The following is a 21,093-nucleotide window of genomic DNA, read 5'->3' on the forward strand; positions in this document are numbered from 1 at the left end:
TTTCCCAAAGGACCTTTAGCCACGGCTACAGCCCAAACGTCTGAACGGAGTTACACCAAATTTGGCAGAGAGGTAGTCCTCAGTTCTGACTTGTGCCTTTTGCTTATATGGCGTCAATCTGTTCATTATTCCTGAGAAAATTACGGTTAAATTCATTTATATATCTATGGGCGCGATGGATCCGCGTATCTATCCGCGTACCCAATGCGCAGCCTGCACGCACCCTGCGGTGCATGAGCTGCATGCTGAATGGCTGTCAACAGTCAAAATTAGTAAGTGTTGGCAGCCATCTTGTGCCTCGGTTGAACCGAGGCAAAAAAAAACCAAAAGAAACACGAAAAGGAGGCAGAGTAGAGACACCCTGAACCCCTAGGCCTGCTCAGGAGGTCCCACAAGGACCCCCAGGGCCAAAAACAAAACATTTTGAAAAATCGCGGGATGCGCGTCGTAGCGATATAAAAAAAAAAAGAAACGCCGTCTCCAGCAGTAAATACGTTAATTTGCCCCCGGAGGGATAAATCCCGGGGGCATTGTTGAAAAAATAGTGTGGGGGAGTCCCAATCCCCACCACACTGCCCTGGGGACCGCCACCCCCGGGACTATAATTTAATATATGCAGGGGGGCTCAAAGGCCCCCCGCAGCACCGGGGAATGCCACCTCCCGGGGCTTCTACAAAATGGGTGGGGGGTTCTCAGGCACCCTCAGCCCCAGGGACCGTCACCCCTGGGGCTCGATTATAATGTATGCGGGGGGCTCATGTGGCCCCCCGCAGCCCCTGGGACCGCCACCCAGCGGGGCTATTTTGAAATAGGTGGGGAGGCTCTCAGGTCCCCCCAGCCCCGTGGACCACCACCCCCTGGGGCAAGAATTTAATGTATGTGGGGGGCTTACAAGGCCCCCCGCAGCCCTGGGGACCGCCACCCCCTGGGGCTTCAAACAAATGGGTGGGGGCTCTCAGGGGCTTAAGAAAATTGGGTGGGGGGCTCTGAGGCCCCCCCAGCCCCGAGGTCCACCACCCCCCGGGGCTTAAGAAAATTGGGTGGGGGAGCTCTGAGTCCCCCCAAGCCCCGGGGACCGCCACCCCGGGGCTTCTCAAGGTTCCTCCACTAAGTGCCAAGGAGCTGTGTTGCAGAGTGTTGTAAAAAGGGGCGTGGCCTCTGAACACCTCTCTGTAACACAGCTCCCTGGCGCATACTGGAGGTACCTGGTGGGCTAGTTGGCCCCCAGGGGACCTCTGGATCGAAGATGAATTAATTCCCCAACTTAAAACGCGCCACAGGGCGTGTTTGCACGCATATCACCTCAGGCCCTGCCCTCTACTTTCACCACTATGCAAACACGCCCCGTGGTGCATTTTAAGTTGGGGGATTAAGTCCCCTTGAATCCAGAGGTCCCCTGGTGGCCAACTAGCCCACCAGGTACCTCCAGTAAGCGCCACAGAGCTGCGTTGCAGAGAGGTGTGAAAAGGGGCGTGGCCTCAGAACACTTCCCCGCAACGCAGCTCCCTGCTATGTCTCAAGATATATGCTCCAGTGGTTTTTACGAAAATTAACTTTGAAAAAATATATATTGGGCTACATTGGGCTATATATATGTTAGAGCCCAAATGTAGCCCAATGTAGCCCAATGTAGCCCAAAGATGGCCACCAGAGACAAAAAAAAACAAATGTAGCCCAAATATCAGCCAGATGTAGCCCAACTATAGCCCAATGACAGAATGTCCCAGAGTGTTCTAAAGAACAACTAGAGCGCTAACAGTCTTACTTATGACAAAAGTATGGCACACCTGAAGTCATCTTGATTGGAATAAAGTGTTAACACTTAAAACATTGAATTTGCAAAGGAACAAAATGAGGGGGTTCATTTTGCCATAGAAATTATGATTAGTGCTGAAGAAAGAAAAATTAGGGCACATTTTGAGTGACTTCTCAAATCCTCTTATATTTCATTAAAAAAATTCTGATATGCAGTCTCCCAAGATGGCCACCAGAGACAAAAGAGCCCAAATGTAGCCCAAATATCAGCCGGATGTAGCCCAACTATAGCCCAATGACAGAATGTCCCAGAGTGTTCTAAAGAACAACTAGAACGCTAACAGTCTTACTTATGACAAAAGTATGGCACACCTGAAGTCATCTTGATTGGAATAAAGTGGTAACACTTAATATATTTAATTTGAAAAGGAACAACGTGAGGGGTTTCATTTTGCCATAGAAATTGTATATATATATATATATATATATATATATTCTCCAACTCCCTTAAGAAAGGGAAAAAGTTTGCACTCACAAAAGGATTTTTCTCCCAGTCTTCTGTTTTATTCGTCAAATTTCCAGCATTTCAAAAATTGTTTTGAAATGCTGGAAATTTGACGAATAAAACAGAAGACTGGGAGAAAAATCCTTTTGTGAGTGCGAACTTTTTCCCTTTCTTAAGGGAGTTGGAGAATATAACTTGAAGCAGGGCTCTGCTTAGTAGTTCGGCACCGGTGAATGGAGCGCCATTGGATTACAACTTTGAGCCAAACCGTGCAATATATATATATATATATATATATATATATATATATATTCACTGAAAAAACCATAGGTTTCACACCAGTTATAGTTAGGAATTAGCATTTAAAAACCTATTAAATTCACTAAAAAAACCATAGGTTTCACACCAGTTATAGTTAGGTGGAAATTTTACTCGCATAAAACCATTGAAATTCCCACGTTATAGTTAGTTGGACTCACTATAACTTGCGCGTGCAATGCACTGCTGATGACGTCACATATTACATCACTCATGACATGGTCAGTGACATCACTCATGACATCACTGATGACATCTCAAATGACATCACTGATGACATCATCCAGTGAATGTGTATCTTTCTGAAAAGTAAATATTTTTTATATATGTATATCTTAAGGTTGATGGAAGAATAAATGGGTAAATAAATGTCTAAATGGATGTTTTTTTGTGTAAAATTGATTGGTTAACTGACTTATTAAATGTATCTTAGTGAATACATATATTAGCGAGTAATGTTTAAATATTAAATATCTGTATCTGTGTCTCACTTTGTGTATAAGTGGCTGCATGGGTTGGTGAGTAGCTACATGAGTGTGTATATGGGTTATTAGTTGTTTTTTTGAGTATCTGTATCAGTGTCTGTATGGTTCGGTGGGGGATATTACTTAGAGCACAGATGCATGAATGAGTGACTCACTATTTGTATGTATTATGAAGACAGCATGTGTGCAAGACTGTATGGGTGGATGATTGTGTGTATGGGTGGGTTAGTGAGTATGTGTTTTTATAATTGATTGTTTAAGAGAGTAAATATGTTTCCGTTTCTGTAGAAGTATGTGTAGTGGTGTGTATATAGCAGTATAATCAAGTAAATGGTTTTTTGATAGTTTATTTGCATGTGTGAATTTGTGTGTGAGTAACTATATGGATGAGTATTAGTGTGTAACAGGATGTATAGGTGTATGAGTACATATGATGAGTAAGTACATGCATGAGTGACTATATAGAACTGTTGGTGAATGAGTGGATGTGTATGTAGATGTTGGAATTACCTAATAAGTTGCTGTAATTGGTATTGGTTTCTCCTTTTTTAAGAAAATGTTAGTTTCTATTGTTGAATGTGTGTGTCAAAGGTTATTTTATGCTGATAGGAGGTCTGCCACTTTGTCACAAGGATGTTGTCATCAGTGATGTCATTTGAGATGTCATCAGTGATGTCATGAGTGATGTCACTAACCATGTCATGAGTGATGTAATATGTGACGTCATCAGCAGTGCATTGCACGCGCAAGCTATAGTGAGTCCAACTAACTATAACGTGGGAATTTCAATGGTTTTATGCGAGTAAAATTTCCACCTAACTATAACTGGTGTGAAACCTATGGTTTTTTCAGTGAATATATATATATATATATATATATATATTCACTGAAAAAACCATAGGTTATAGACCATATATAGTTAGGAATTAGCATTTACAAAACCTTATTTTACTCACACAAAACCATTGAAATTCCATATATAGTTAGTTGTACTAACTATATATCGCGCACCCGCAATCCACTGCTGATCATGTCACATATTACATCATTCATGACATGGTCAGTGACATCACTGATGACATCACTGATGACATCTCAAATGACATCACTGATGACATCACTGATGACATCTCAAATGACATCACTGATGACATCACTGATGACTACATCCAGTGACTGTATGTTTCTGTAAAGTTAAAATATGTCTTACATATTGAAGAATGAGTGGATTTATAAGTGTCTGGATGAAGGATTTAGTAGGTGCATGACTGACTGTATGAGTGAGTGATTAAATGTATCTCACTGAGTGCATGGGTTAGTGACTAAACTGTCTTAATTTGTGCATCATTATGTCTGTTGTTCTGTAAACTGCTGCATGTGTTAATCATTAGCTATATGATTAACTATATGGGTTATTGATTGGTTGCCCAAGTATTTGTATGGGAGACTGAGAGTGTGTATGGGTGGCTGGGAGGTGTATGACTCTCTGCATAGATGTGTGAGCAGTTGATTCACTAGGTGTATGGGTTCAAAAGTGCATGTGGAAACATCTGTATGGGCGGTTGACTGTGTGCATGAGTGTATTGGTGAGTGAATGGATATCTCAGTGCTACATGTCAAAGTAAGTACATATGTACAACACAGTACATGTGAGAGTTGACATATATAAATAACTATGCATAAGAGCCAGTGAATGTGTGAGTGGCTGTATGGATCATTGTGAACTTGTATCAGGGATTGTATAAGAGAGTAAATATGTGTTAGTATATGTTTCAATAAGTAAGGTGTGTATAACTGTATAGTTGAGGAAATTGAGGTGTGATTGATTCTTTGCATGACTGACTAGGTGTGTGAGTAACTCCATGGATGAGTGACAGTCTGTGAGTGTCTGTTTACACTGAGTGTATCTAAGTTTTTATTAGAGTCTGAAGAGATTCATCGTATTATCACATGAATAATGTCATCAGTGATCTCATCAGTGATGTCTTTTGAGATGTGATCAGTGATGTCATCAGTGATGTCATCGGTGATGTCATTTGAGATGTCATCAATGATGTCATCAGTGATGTCATCAGTGATATCATCAATGATGTCATTTGAGATGTCATCAGTGATGTCATCAGTGATGTCATTTGAGATGTCATCAGTGATGTCATCAGTGATGTCATTTGAGATGTCATCAGTGATGTCATCAGTGATGTCACTGACCATGTCATGAATGATGTAATATGTGACATGATCAGCAGTGGATTGCGGGTGCGCGATATATAGTTAGTACAACTAACTATATATGGAATTTCAATGGTTTTGTGTGAGTAAAATAAGGTTTTGTAAATGCTAATTCCTAACTATATATGGTCTATAACCGATGGTTTTTTCAGTGAATTTCAATGTTTTTTAATAGCAAATATCAAAAGCTTTAAAATGTATTCTTCTTTAAATCGAAAAATATATTTTATATGTTTTTAATACAATTTATTTATTTATTTATTTTTTTTGTTTCGCTCCCGGTCCGCGAACCGGTTAGCTTCCCGTTAGCTCAATTTGGTGCCGCGACCCGGTCCGCGAACCGGTAAACGTTCCGTTTCCGCAACTGCCGCGTTAGAAAACAACATCGTGACGCGTCGCGTCAGCGTGACGTATCGCGTTGTCGCGTGAAACGTCATATGACGCGCCGCGTTAGCGTACCCGGAAGTGAACCGGTACGCGAACGAGGCGCGAAGCGCAGCTTCCCGGAAGCGATCCGGGACGCGGCGCAAAGCGCGTAACGTAAACACAACAGGTCATGTGACTTGTTAATAACACTTTCATTGGTTCATTTCACTTTTGGTTTCCTAATGATGTAAGACTAGGTCATGTGACCTAAAAGTAACACTTTTCATTGGTTTAGAACTATTGTTTTTCCCAAATGATGAAAACCCCTCCTTCTTTCCTCACTCTGACTTTCATCTTTGTGAGAGGAAGACCTTTTGTGATCACTGAGCAATGGCTTCATTAGTAGCTTCAGCTGGTGCTTCCCCACCACCTCCACCACCTCCAAGGAAGAGAGAACCACCTGCTGAAGTTATCATTCAGCAAGAAGAGGAAGAAGAGGAAGAGCAGGAAGAGAGGCAGTTTTTGCGTGAGGAGCCCAGGAGGTCTCATTTGAAAGAAAACTTTATTTGGCAATTTTTTAAATATCCCCGGGGCCAAAAAAAAGTCAATGCCCGGTACGTAACTTGCCTGATATGTAAGAAGGATTTGTCCAGAGGGACAGATAAGAAGTACAGTTACGGCAATTATACAATGCATCGCCATATGGAGAGGTGGCACCCTATCAACTACAGTGCTGCGCAGTTACGTGACCAGCAAGATAATCCCCCTTCTGTGGCCAGAAGATCAGTTGTACAGGAAGTGACGGGACCAGAGGCGAGGGAGATGGTCCCAAATATACAGATGAGGTTCGGGGAAGTGAAACAAGTGTGCGTGCGTTGTAATCAGTTCATTTGCTACAGAGAAAGTAGCATCACTCTAATCAACAGAGCTATCGACAATCATGATTGTCCGAAACGCCCCAGACAATAAATTCTTTTTTTTTGTTGCTCCTGTTGAGCCCTTTACAATGAATCGTTTTCGTTTCCCCCCCCCAAAAAAACCCCCAAAAAATATAAAACCGTTCAAAAAATACAAAAAAAGTAAAAAAATGTTCAGAAAAATAATAAAAAAATATAAAACAACAAAAATAATTTAAAAAAAGTTCTTTTCAGAACTACCTCCCCTTTATAAAAAAATTGGTAGAATGTTTAGCACTCTGCCAACCTCTATTTTTTAAGTTCGCGTCCCGGTTCGCTCGCCGGTACGCGAACCGGGAGCGAACCAAAAAAAATGTTTTTAAAAAAAAGAAGAGTAAGTATAAGGGAAGGAAACAGAGAGTAATGTTAAAAGAAAGACAGCTATAGAGACTAAACCAAAGATACTGTTTAATAGATCTATTTACCGAAGAAAAGATGGAAGAGGGTATAATTGTGAAAAACAAAATAGATAAGGAAGTGAAAGAAAAAAAGGAGAGTAGAAGAATAACAAACAAGAGTTTCTTAGAGAATGTGACTGAATGATCAAATTAAGATTAAAACATTGGAATAACAGAGAGAAAAAACAGAATGCAGAAAAGAAGAAGTAACAGAAAAGGAATGATTGAAACAGCAAAGAAATGTAAATAACATAGGGGCATATTATCAACATAGGCGATAAAAGTTTCGCTGCTTTTATCGGCAGAAATCTGCCGCTAAAGCCGCTTTTGCGGCAGAAAACTGCCGCTAAAGCCACTTTTGCGGCAGTTTTCTGCCGATAAAAGCAGCGATAATTTTATCACCTGTGTTGATAATATGCCCCTTAGTGTGTTTGAACTACAGGGAGAAAGCATAATGAACAAGTAGTGAAAGAGTGATGAGTCAGAGATAGTGAGAGTAATAGAGACGGAGTGAGTGAACAGGAGTGAGGAACTATGAGAAGAGAGGGACTGAGAAAAAGAGTGGAAGGAGTAGAGTAATTAAGTAATAGAGAAAAGAATGAGGGAAGTAGCAAAGGCAGGAAAGTGAGGGTTAAAGAAATGAAGCAGTGGAACTAATAGAAGTTAAATGTGATAGAAATGTAACGAAAAGAGTACAAAACATTTACCTTATAATTGTCGTTAACTTAGTCACTTGTTATTTTTATACTTTCAATCTGTGAAAGACAGAACAAACATTTGAAAAATATTAAAACATGTATTTAAAAATTAGAAAAGACAAGGGAAAAGATTGAAGGAAAAACAGTTTTTCAACAACTTTGACACTTACAGAAGCCTCTGCTTCTCCAGGCCACTTACACAGTCCTAAAAATATACATTTTAAACTAACAGTATCTTGATGCAGATGAAGTGAGGCCTATCTTGCAACATGGTGCATCTTTTGCACTGCTACTGTCTCACAAAAGTGATGCAACGGCAGCGCAAAAGAGGTGCACAGCCATCATAAAACTGTCCCTAACATTTTAAATGATTGGTTCAGGATGACGATAAGGTGTGGCCTATCCAGAGGTTTGTTTGAAGTGAGGCCTACTCAGGGTTGCAGATGAAATTTAGAGTTGTTGAAGAGTACAGAGGAGATAATACATTTGCAGGCCTACCAATGAAGTGAGTCATGTCCACTGCACTCTTGAACAAAGGCCAAACCTCCTCTGTTTACCTGGACAGACCTAAACTTGATCTGCACAATGTGATTCGTAATGTTAGGAAACACAGGTGATGTAATTGAAAAACGTGCAATTTCTTTTGCTCATTTCACAATCACATCACTTGTGTTTCCTTTGCTTAGGTATCTCATTGTGCAGATGTAGTCCAGCATATGAAAGAGTACGCAGAAGTGCAGCACTGCATGCAACAACTTTGACATTTACTGAAGCCTCAGCTTCTGCATGCCCCCTACACAGTCTTAATTATATACATTTTAAACTGACGGTATCTTGCTGGAGATGAACTGAGGCCTATCTTGCAACATGGTGCATCTTTTACACTGGTGCTACGTCACAAAAGTGACGGAACAGCGGCGCAAAAGAGGCGCACGGCCATCATAAATCTGCACTTAACATTTTAAATGATTGTTTCTAGATGCTGATAAGGTGTGGCCTATCCAGAGATTTGTTTCAGGTAAGTCCTACTCAGGGTTGCAGATGAAATTTAGGCTTGTTGAAGAGTACAGAGGAGATAATACATGTGCAGGCCTACCAACGAAGTGAGTCATGTCCACTGCACTCTTGAACAAATGTCAGACCTCCTCTGTCTCCTGGAACAGGCCTAAACCTCATCTACACAATGTGATGTGTAATGTTAAGAAACACAGGTAATTTAATTGAAAAACATGCAATTTTTTTTGCTCATTCCACAATCACATCACCTGTGTTTCCTTTGCTTAGGTATCTCATTGTGCAGATGTAGTCTATCATATGAAAGACTACGTAGAATGTGAGCACTGTATGCAACAACTTTGACACTTACAGAAGCCTCAGCTTCTCCATGCCTACTACACAGTTCTAAATGTATATCATAAATACAAAAAGTACAGAATTAATTATACATGTTAAATGGTTTATTTTTGCTGTTCTCAGAATTTATCAAATTTCACTAAAAACAGTGACTTGAAGGTATTCATCATATAACAGCGGGGGAAAAAAACACAATCAAAATGATTGTGTTTAAAAAACCCACATAACATAACCAATCAGAAATCAGAACTCCTCAAAAGTAACTTACTTTCCATAACGTCGAAGGATGTCCTATGAACAGCTTACACTCTGTTGTGCTGTTATTATTTTCAGCCCGCCACTTTCTGAAAGAAAAGCTCCATCGTTTTGAAAAATATGTTACATACAATAAATGACTTCTCGCTCTCTACCACACGTTTCCACAAGGCCAAATCGTGTAAGAGCCATTTATAACTCTTGGAATTCTTCTAAGCAAATCCCGTCATTTTGTATTTCCGCAACTTTCAGAAAGAAAACGTTCAAGATCACTTTCACAATCCTGGACTAGTAATATCTTACCCTTCTTGCTCACTCATGTTCTACATTTCCTATGACACTGATACTGCTTACTATGAAGCAGACTTACACTACCTCTATGACTACTACAATTATTTAATTCTCTACATCACTTTTAATCACAAAGCAATTTAAAAGAATAGATAAAATTATATCAACCCCTAGAATCATTATAGGCCAGTTACCTACCCTAAATTCTCTTTTCTGAAAACAGAAAGTAAGAATATTTTTAAGTAAAAAGGCAACATTGTATCGTAGTCAAATGGGAATAATTTCCGAAACAGCAGCTTTTTTTACATTTTCAATAAGCTGTGTAATAAGCGGATCTTGTCAAAGGACCATCATGTCATATAATAGCTGCAGTTACAAATGTTCTTCCTAAAATCAACGACTGTGTAGCCACAACATTTGTAATTAAAGTTGAAGACTTACTTTCATCAGGTTTATATAGTTGGAATTTTAAAATGACATTATAACCAAAAGTTTGGACAAATAATCTAGACAGCATTGCAGACTTACATTACCTCTACTCCATGTTTTGATTGGCTGCTTGAATTAACTTATAAAAAGAAACAGTTTTTCTGAACTCATTCAAAGTGCAGTTATTTTTCCATGACGTCAAGTGTTATGGTAAGAACACCGTTTGCTTTGGGAAATACTCTGTTGTCCTTTAACTAATCCGTGCCCACCACTTTCTGTAAGAAACCCTTCTTTTTTTCCAGGAACTATTTAAAACTCGAAAATAACTTTTGACTCTGTACTACACTTATCCTCAAGGCCAAATTGTGTAGGAGCCATTAGAACCTCTTGAAATTCCTCAGAGCAAATCCCGAGATTCCTTCCCTAAAATTTTGGTTTTAAAAACACCAGGTAAGAATTTTTAAGGTCAAAAGGCAATTTTTTTTTGAAAGTTAAAACAGAATCATTGCAGAATGACCAGCCATTTCTAGACTTTAAATAAGCTGTGTAATGTCCTGATGTTATTGAAGGACCGTCATGATATATAATTGATGCAGTTACAAAAGTCCTTCCTGATATTGACAACTGCGAAGCCACAACATTTTTAATTAAAGTTGTCAATTTTGTTGTGATCAGCTGCTTTTACTAGCTTATTAAAGGACACTGATTTACTGTCTGGCAAAGTTAAATATATAAATTTTTCTGAGTCTACACTAGTAGTACTTGATACCCTACAGTTCTCGCAGTCATTGATAAGCCATTGATAAGAAAGCCCAAACAGGTGATCTACATCTACACCTTCATCATGCAATACATCAAGCATATACATTAAAAACTCCTGACAATCTTGCTGAATATTTTGAGAGAATTGTGTTTGACCTGAACATCTGTCTAACAGATTTCGAATTTCAGACACACTTTCTATTTTTGTTCTATCAGTGCTACATTTCTCTAACACAGAATTCAACAAACTGCAAAATCTTTGATCCGAATTGACCACAATCTCTTCTTTTACATTTTCTAGAGAAAACAAAACATTAACCACTACATTAGCATAGCAGTTGACACCTGAACTATTTTCAAATTGAAAACCAACAACATCTTCAACAGAATCCATTTTCTTTCTGCTTATAATTTCCGGTTCATCGACTTTTCGTCTTTTTGCTACAACCTCCCTACTATTGGTCACATTTCTTCGTTTCCGGCCTACCACACGTTTCTCAAACAAAGGATATTGAGGCAAATGTGGCACATACTCTCTTCTTAACCTATTGTATTCCTTAACACAATCTAGATCCGCACAAATGTTTGTGACATCACACTCAATCAAGTACAATCCCGATAAAGTTCTAACTCGTGACAATGCCACATATGCCATACCCTCCTTGAACACAGAACTGCCAATACTCACCAATGCATTGTCTACACTTAAACCTTGCGATTTATGGATTGTCACCGCATATGCCAAGCAAACAGGAAACTGCTTACGGCAAACATATAAGTCTTTTACAAGCAAAAACCTAGCAGAGCAACGACCAATTAGCTGTACTTCCTCAATGCCATCAAATTTAATTTTTAAAAATTCAATTCCATCCCTATTTCTGTATTTCACAAAATCAACAACATTACCCATTGATCCATTTACCAGACCTCTTTCAACATGTAAATTCCTTCTTAAAATTATACGGCAATTTAAGCACACATTCAGAGTCTTTTCAAAACCTGCAGTTTTAGATATAGTCTTCTCTAATGAATCCAATTTTGATTTCAAATTCTCAGACAAAATAATTGTTGATCCCATATGCTCTACTCTGTCAATAGCTTCCAGTTTCACAATCTCTTGGTTTTCTAAATGCAACATTTTGTTGTTGAAGATGGCACATTCTGCAAGAGTTGGCATCAAACATATTCCAGATTTCTTCTCAGTAATTTTCTGAAAAATATTCTCAGGCACAATGTCTTGTTCTGGATACAAATTTGACAGTAATCGTGCATGTAAAGCTTCTTTCCCATGCTCGGTCACTTTTCCGATTCTAACATCTTGTAGAATATTCTTGTAATCTTCATCCTTCGCCTGACGCATATTTTCACGCAGTTCAGCATAATTGAAGTTTAACCATATATTAACGTTGCCAATGCTCCCTAGGCACTTCCTGGTATCTCCATGCGTGAGCATTTTGAACACAGGTTGTCCTTTTACTGGTGTCAGCTGCAGAAGATCACCGAAAACAATGATGTGTTTGCCACCAAATAACACATCATACTCTGTTTTGAGAACTTCTTGCATTCTCAAATGCACAAAGGCAAGCATGAGATTGGAAACCATGCTTACTTCGTCAATGATAAGAAGTTTCATTTTCTTCAAGACTCTTGAAACTTCACAACAAGCATCTCCATATAACTTGTGGTATTGTAATTTGTTATCATGCTCCACTGGCAGCATCAGTAGACGATGCAAAGTAATACCTTTAATGTTATGTGCTGCCAGTCCAGTTGGAGCAGTGACAACACAAGACAGCGATGACTCAGTCCTTTTCTGCAAATAACATGAAATTGCTTTAATGAGGAAACTTTTTCCAGTTCCCGCTTCTCCACTCACGTACAGTCGGACAGGCTTCAACGACGTACATGAGCACTCTTTCTTCTCATGACTTAATCCATGATCAATTTGGTTGGTAACTTCGTCATATATTTTCCTCTGCTCAACGTTGAGTTGTCTTTCCAAGTCGTCTAAGTTAACCGCATCCTCCTGAGCATGTGCCATGGCTCTTTCCACTTCAATCATGGCAGTGGCAGCTTCATTTTCGATAACTGGTCCTCCTAGTGGATCCTGACTCAATGAAACAGAACTCTGACTGTCCTGAGAACTGTCTCTAGCAATCTCGGCTGCAATCGTTGCTTCCTGCTCGATTTCCGCATTCAACATTTCTAGATATTTGAGAAAAACAGGACATTCTATGGTCTCCTTGGCGGCATTGAAAGAGTCTTCGTAACAGAGGAAATCTCCAAGCAGTTCCTCTTCTGCACGCCAAGGCTTGAAAAGTTGCAAAAGTGCTAAATAGAAAAACTCTTTTTTTTCAGGAGATTAGCCACTCAATTTTCGATGGTTTACCAAGTGGCATTTTCTTTGCTTGACCAGACATCCCTCACTTCCAATTACAGCATACACTCCTTTATCAATATCTTCTTTGATGTTCCTCTTGAATATGTAATTTTGTAGAACCTCATACAGACAAACATTCTGGAGGTGACTGCTTCTATTTGGATAATATGTATCCAACATGTTGGTCTTCAAAATATCGGTACTGTTTGGCTCCTTTTCCGCCAAATACTCAATTTCCCGCACAGGTTTCAGAACTCAATTATGCGTTGCAGCAAGACCAAGACTCGCCCAAACGATAATCCTGGATTTGGCATAGAGACTTGCTGAAGACAACCGGTCAGAACATTCGTAAGCTCCGATTTCTCGATGTGACAACATCTTCAGACTGAAACTGTACAACTTCTTACTGAGGCTCTTTTCATGGGAAATGTCCTCCCACATATCCTTCAATTCTGTCTTTTCTTTTTTGGTGATGTAAGATGTCACATACCGAGCCACAGCCATACAGTTATCAGCCACGAACTGTATATCCATGTTAGCATTCCACATGGACAAAATCACTGGGTTGTAGTCGTTGATGTACTTGGACTCTTCATTCCTTTTCAAATTGTATGTGTTTTTAGGTGATTTCTTCATCACATTATGTCGCAGCGAAGACATCAAACTGTTCACTCTTCCTTTAGAAATCACCGGTCGTGGAAAGGCGAAACGACATTTGGTATAGGACTTGTCCTTGTTTCTGAATTTACGACGACAGTACTTTCCACAACGATGGCTTTGGAAGCGTAGAACTTGTTCTCTTAGGCTTTTGTCCTCCTTTGCGTTTGGAACAGCACATGTAGAATACTGTTCTATGAAACTCATCACTAAGTCTTCTGGATCTGTTCCACATTTAGGTGCATCCTTGATCCACAGCAGCATATGTATATGAGGAGCACCTCTTGCTTGGTACTCCTTTCTCCAGAAGAAATCCAACACCTCTCCAAGAGGTGGATTTTTCTTGTTCATGATGAAAGACATCATAGCTTCAAATCTATGATTGAAGTACCTGCATACATTCACTGGATCCAAAGAGCACAGTTCTCCGGGTGTCTTGAATTCGATATTTTCAATGTTTCCATTTGCCTCTCGTAGAAATTCAAGCAAGTCTTCCCAGCCATACTCGGCACAGCTGAGAGTGAGGAACCATGTGGGAGTTCCTAAGTTCCTCAGCATACATTTTAAATCACCATGACGACGGTACCAGTACTCATTAGTACCACGCTGACACGCCATGAGATTAATCAGGTGAGAATCCAAAATACTGTCTTGCACATTGACTTTATCCATAAATTCACTTGCCGAGATGTTTTGCATCTGTATACCACTTTTCAAGATGTGGTTCACTGCATATGACAGTCCAGACAGATCGCTTTCAAACAGGAGATGAAACAAATAGGGAATGCATTGTCGAAACCTAGGATCTTCTGCATACAATCGTAAAGTCCGGTATTCAGAAGCAGGAATTTGATGAGGTCGCTCATCATATCTTCCTCCTTGACCTGTTGGAAATAGCTGTGGGAAACACCGAGCTTCCAAACTTTCCTCCCAAACACTAATGGGACTCCCTTTGTCTTGTTTCATTTGAAACAACTCAATAGCATTCCCCATGACTTCCTTGGAATGCAAAGGATGAACACTATAATGTTCATATATTTCTTCACTTTTAGAGGGTTCTACTTTCTCAATTTGACCAGCACACAAATCGCTATCCTCTTCTTCACTTACTTCCTCTTCTGCAACATATACATTCTTATAGTACTTATTGCTTTTTTTCAAATACAATGTTGCCTTTTTGACTTTCCTAACATCCACTAAATCTTGCCATATTTTCTTGCTCTTTGTCGGAACCCCATTAACTAAGATAACCAGAGATTCCTCTTCCACTTTTTCTACTCCAATTGTATTAATGTTTTTCTTCAAATCTAGAGGCAAATAAACAACTCTTCCCTTTAATCCTCTCTGTAAATCTGATGGAGGCAATTTCCCTGTCTTTGGCTCCATTCTTACAATAGCCTGAAAGGGATGGATACTTTGAATCAAAATAGATTCATAAGTATTTAAATCCTTCAATTCAGAAGGAATCTCAACCATTTCCAGATTATTATGAACCGCTCTAGCAGGCATCCGGTTTTGATTTAATTTGTTACAACAATAAGTACACACACGTTGATCCAATACCAAATCAAAACAATTTTCTACCATCAAGTATGTTGCGAAATCCTTCCATTCACTATTATTTTGCCTTTCACTTTTCGCATATAAATCCACTATCTTAGTCTGAATCTTATAATAAGTGCGTCGACAACACACACAAGTGAAATTAGGCCTCTCACTTGATTTCACCTGAAACGTGGCAATTTCCTTCTGAAAATTATCTGTACTGGAAACCTGTACACTATCTTCCACATTACCCTCTTCTTCTGGGTTAATTTCAACATTCTCCTCTTTACTTCCAAAGTAACAAAACTCAATTTATTCACAAATATTCTTCACATCTATTTCAGAACCATGCAAAAGAGCAGTGCATAATTGTTTAAGCATAATTGCTGGACTCTTAGCATAATACAACATTCTAACTAATTTCCTCACTTTATTATGATGCACTGCTAGCATCCTGAAATGATGAAAAACACTCTGGCATACTCTCCTGGAAAGACAAGCCAGTGAATGACCATGCAAACCTGTCACTTCTCTCACTCTGCAAGGATCTAATTCTTGCAACATCATCATTTTCTGCTTCAAACTTTTCTTATTAAATGTCCGTACAAAATCACAAAGCAAATTGATGGAATCCTGTCGCACACTGCAAATACTACTACACTTCCAGGTGTACACAGGTCCCTTAGGACGTCTTCCTAAAACCTCATTACCTAACACCTCGTCTGCCTCTGTTGTCACAAGTTTTTCTTTTTCAACTGGACAACCATCTTTCACCTCATAAGCTCGACCACTGGTGTCAACTGCATGCACCAAATCATTATCCTGGAAATAACTCTCCTCATTAAAAAATGCCTCACAACTTGAACTATGCATCCATTCTCCTGAAAAAACTTCACAAAAATTACTACGATTAACTGTTCTCTTCCATCTACTATTTCTTTTGAAATCATAAATTGCCTTGTTTAGCTTCCTAATTCTATTGATTATCAAAATAAATAACTTTCGCTTAATTTCAAATGCCTGATCAATAACTTTCTCAACTTTTTTTTTCTCTTATAAAAAACCACTTTCTGTTGACCTTTCTTAATATTTTTTAACAAATTGCCAATTATCCTGTTGCGGAACATTCGTCTACGAATGTCCCTAAACTGTTGTTTCCTTCTACTATCATGCACAGAGTTATCTCCTGCTCTAGCAGTAAAATTTTTGATTGGCCTTTCCTTTCCGTTTAAATTGCCTCTCTTTTTCTGGACTAATACATTTTCTGTAGTACTACTTTTTTTTCTACAAATGTTTCTTATGAATGATTTCGTTGTCTTACCCGGAGCTTTCTTGGTGACTTGACGAGTTTTTATTGTAGAGGACTGCTGCAACAATTTTTTAAGCTGCTGTCTTTGACGTTTTGTAGCCTTTCGGATTCTACCCTTAGACGGCATTCTCTAATTTCGAAATGATCTCCAGTTGAATCTGTGGTAAAATATAATAAAAAATGTTATTAACCACTATTACCAAACAGTAAATCAATAACAGTCGTCAAATATTTAACACACTACTTTTCATTTTTACATAGAATAATTTTTAGTGCATTGGCAAATTTAGTAGTTACAAATAGTAGCAAAGAAATGGAATGCTTCTACATTTTACCTGTGCTGTTTTATATGTGAATCTGAACTAATTTTATGAGCATATTTGAGTATTTTATTAAAGACACTACACACAAGCTGTTTTTGAAGTTGTGTTTAATTTTAAATGAAACGGTTTACATGTTTACTTTTCATTTCCAGTAACTTTTAAAAATAAATGTTTATAGTTCCATAGGCTCAAGCAGGTCAGCTTCCCAGCCTATGTCATACAATTCTGACAAATCGGCATCCTCATCATGTTCTTCATCATCCTCAGGATTTAAAACATCCAAGGGATCTACTTCCACTGATGTTTCAATCACAATTTCAATGATAATATCGAGATCAACGGATTGCTCATTATCACTCATGGTTGATGTTGTCGTTATCTTTAAAGAAAGAGAACAACAATGAGATGTTGCAGAGTAAGAGACAAATCTCAGAGACTATAATAGTAAAATTGTTTAACAAGAGTAACATTTTGCAGCTATTATTTAGCCATGTCCAGCGATGCTGAGGAGGTGAGGCCTATGTCCAAGTTTTCAGTGAACAGGACTCATCTCTTCTTAACCTTGGATAAGCCTCACCGACTCTGTGTCCCCTGCTCATACTTAAATGTAAAGGGGCAGATTTATGTTAACTGGCGCATCCCCACGGATGCACCAGTTAACGTGCACCGCTGCTCTGCCACCCATGGTGTGCCGCATTTACAATGTGGAGCACCATTGAGTAAAAACAGCACAGATGCGTCATGCATCTGTGCCGCAAAAGCAGCACATTGCAGGAATCACGTCGTAAGCGCGACATGTCTACTGCAATGCACAGGAGCAAGCCACACATTGCATGGTGCATCACTCCTTATGCCTGTTTCAAACAGGCGTAAGGATTTGATTCAGCAATGCTATAAAGCTGACTCAGTGAAATCTTCTAAATTTCACTGTGTTAGTTTTACAGGGCTTTCATGCAAATGAATGCCCACCCTGCAACAAAACGCCTATATGAAACCTGACGCAGGTTTCATGTGGCACAGGACTTTACAGCATGACACATCTGCCTAGATACATCAAGTTGTAAATATGTCGCAATATAGCGCATCTTTTGCGCCGCCGCTACGTCACAAAAGTGACGCACAGCGGCGCAAAAGAGGCACACACCTATCATAAATCTGTCCCTAACATTTTAAATGATTGATTCAGGATGACGATAAGGTGTGCCCTATCCAGAGGTTTGTTTGAGGTGAGGCCTACTCAGGGTTGCAGATGAAATTTACGCTTGTTGAAGAGTACAGAGGAGATAATACATGTTCAGGCCTACCAATGAAGTGAGTCATGTCCACTTCACTCTTGAACAAAGGCCAGACCTCTTCTGTGTCCGTGGACAGGCCTAAACCTCATCTGCACAATGTCATTCGTAAAGTTAGGAAACACAGGTGATGTAATTGAAAAATGTGGAATTTCTTTTCCTCATTTCACAATCACATCACCTGTCTTTCCTTTGCTTAGGTATCTCATAGTGCAGATGGAGTCTAGCATATCAAAGAGTACACAGAAGTTGAGCACTGTATACAACAATTTTGACATTTACAGAAGATTCAGCTTCTTATCTTGTTGGAGATGAAGTGAGGCCTGTCTTGCAACATGGTGCATCTTTTGCATCACTGCTGCATCAGTTTCATGTGGCACGGGACTTTACAGCATGACACATCTGCCTAGATGCATCAAGTTGTAAATATGTTGCCACATAGCAAATCTTTTGCACCGCCGCTGCATCACAAAAGTGACGCACAGTGGCGCAAAAGATGCACACACCTATCATAAATCTGTCCCTAACATTTTAAATGATTGATTCAGGATGACGATAAGGTGTGCCCTATCCAGAGGTTTGTTTGAGGTGAGGCCTACTCAGGGTTGCTGATGAAATTTACGCTTGTTGAAGAGTACAGAGGAGATAATACATGTGCAGGACTACCAATGAAGTGAGTCATGTCCACTTCACTCTTGAACAAAGGCCAGACCTCTTCTGTGTCCGTGGACAGGCCTAAACCTCATCTGCACAATGTCATTCGTAAAGTTAGGAAACACAGGTGATGTAATTGAAAAATTTGGAATTTCTTTTCCTCATTTCACAATCACATCACCTCACCTGTCTTTCCTTTGCTTAGGTATCACATAGTGCAGATGGAGTCTAGCATATCAAAGAGTACACACAAGTTGAGCACTGTATACAACAATTTTGACATTTACAGAAGATTCAGCTTCTTATCTTGTTGGAGATGAAGTGAGGCCTGTCTTGCAACATGGTGCATCTTTTGCATCACTGCTGCATCAGTTTCATGTGGCACAGGTTTTTTACAGCATGACACATCTGCCTAGATGCATCAATTTGTAATTTTGTCGCCACATAGCAAATCTTTTGCACCGCCACTGCGTCACAAAAGTGACGCACAGTGGCGCAAAAGAGGCATACACCTATCATAAATCTGTCCCTAGCATTTTAAATGATTAATTCAGGATGACGATAAGGTGTAGCCTATCCAGAGGTTTGTTTAAGGTGCATGAAGCTCTAGCAGTACATAACCTGTGTTTCCTCAGCTTAGTTATCTCATTGAGCAGATTTAGTCTAGCATATCAAAGAGTACGCAGAGGATGAGGACTGTATCCAACAAAGCAATGTACATTACTCACCTCCTTTGACACTTACAGAAGCCTCAGTTCAATATTTATTTACAGAAGCACACAAAATATGACCTTCTCATAAATGTGAAAAGCGTTTAAAAAAAAAAAAAAGATTTTCTGGTCATAATTTGAAAACACAACACAGGTCCTATGTAGAAGCACATCCTATCAGTACTTAAATTAGCCAAGCACACATGGGGGTGTATTTACAAGAACCTTACACCACAGGGAAAGGTCTTAAATTTAAATGGGAAAAATAACATCAGAGAGACTCAAAGGCCTTATAAATATGCCCCAAGCAACCTATGAAACTCTAGCACTACATATCAAGAAACCTAATTGATTTCAAAAATCGTTTTTAAACACATCATCTAAATCAATTATATACCTACATTCAAGGGGAAATGACTTAAAATGCCCTAAGACACATGAAAGCGTTTTTTTAAGGCCCTTGCACCATTTTTGGGTCATTTTTAACATGGCTATGTGACTCAAAGAATCAAAATCTAAATTTGCCAAGCACAGATATGGGGGGGAATTTACAAGGACCTTGCACCACAGGGAAAGGTCTAAAATTAAAATGGGAAAAATAACATCAGAGAGACTCAAAGGACTTATAAATATGCCCCAAGCAACCTATGAAACTCTAGCACTACATATCAAGAAACCTAATTGATTTCAAAAATCGTTTTTAAACACATCATCTAAATCAATTATATACCTACATTCAAGGGGAAATGACTTAAAATGCCCTAAGACACATGAAAGCGTTTTTTTAAGGCCCTTGCACCATTTTTGGGTCACTTTTAACATGGCTATGTGACTCAAAGAATCAAAATCTAAATTTGCCAAGCACACATGGGGGCGTATTTACAAGGACCTTGCACCACAAGGAAATGTCTTAAAATAAAATGGGGAAAATTACATCAAATGAACTCAAAAGCCTTGTAAAAAATAACATCAGAGAGACTCAAAGGCCTTATAAATATGCCCCAAGCAACCTATAAAACTCTAGCACTACATATCAAGAAACCTAATTGATTTCAAAAATCGTTTTTAAACACATCATCTAAATCAATTATATACCTACATTCAAGGGGAAATGACTTAAAATGCCCTAAGACACATGAAAGCGTTTTTTTAAGGCCCTTGCACCATTTTTGGGTCACTTTTAACATGGCTATGTGACTCAAAGAATCAAAATCTAAATTTGCCAAGCACACATGGGGGCGTATTTACAAGGACCTTGCACCACAAGGAAATGTCTTAAAATAAAATGGGAAAAATTACATCAAATGAACTCCAAAGCCTTGTAAAAAATAACATCAGAGAGACTCAAAGGCCTTATAAATATGCCCCAAGCAACCTATGAAACTCTAGCACTACATATCAAGAAACCTAATTGATTTCAAAA

This window comes from Lissotriton helveticus, chromosome 4_1 (genome assembly GCF_964261635.1).
Source record: "Lissotriton helveticus chromosome 4_1, aLisHel1.1, whole genome shotgun sequence".
Taxonomy (NCBI): Eukaryota; Metazoa; Chordata; class Amphibia; order Caudata; family Salamandridae; genus Lissotriton; species Lissotriton helveticus.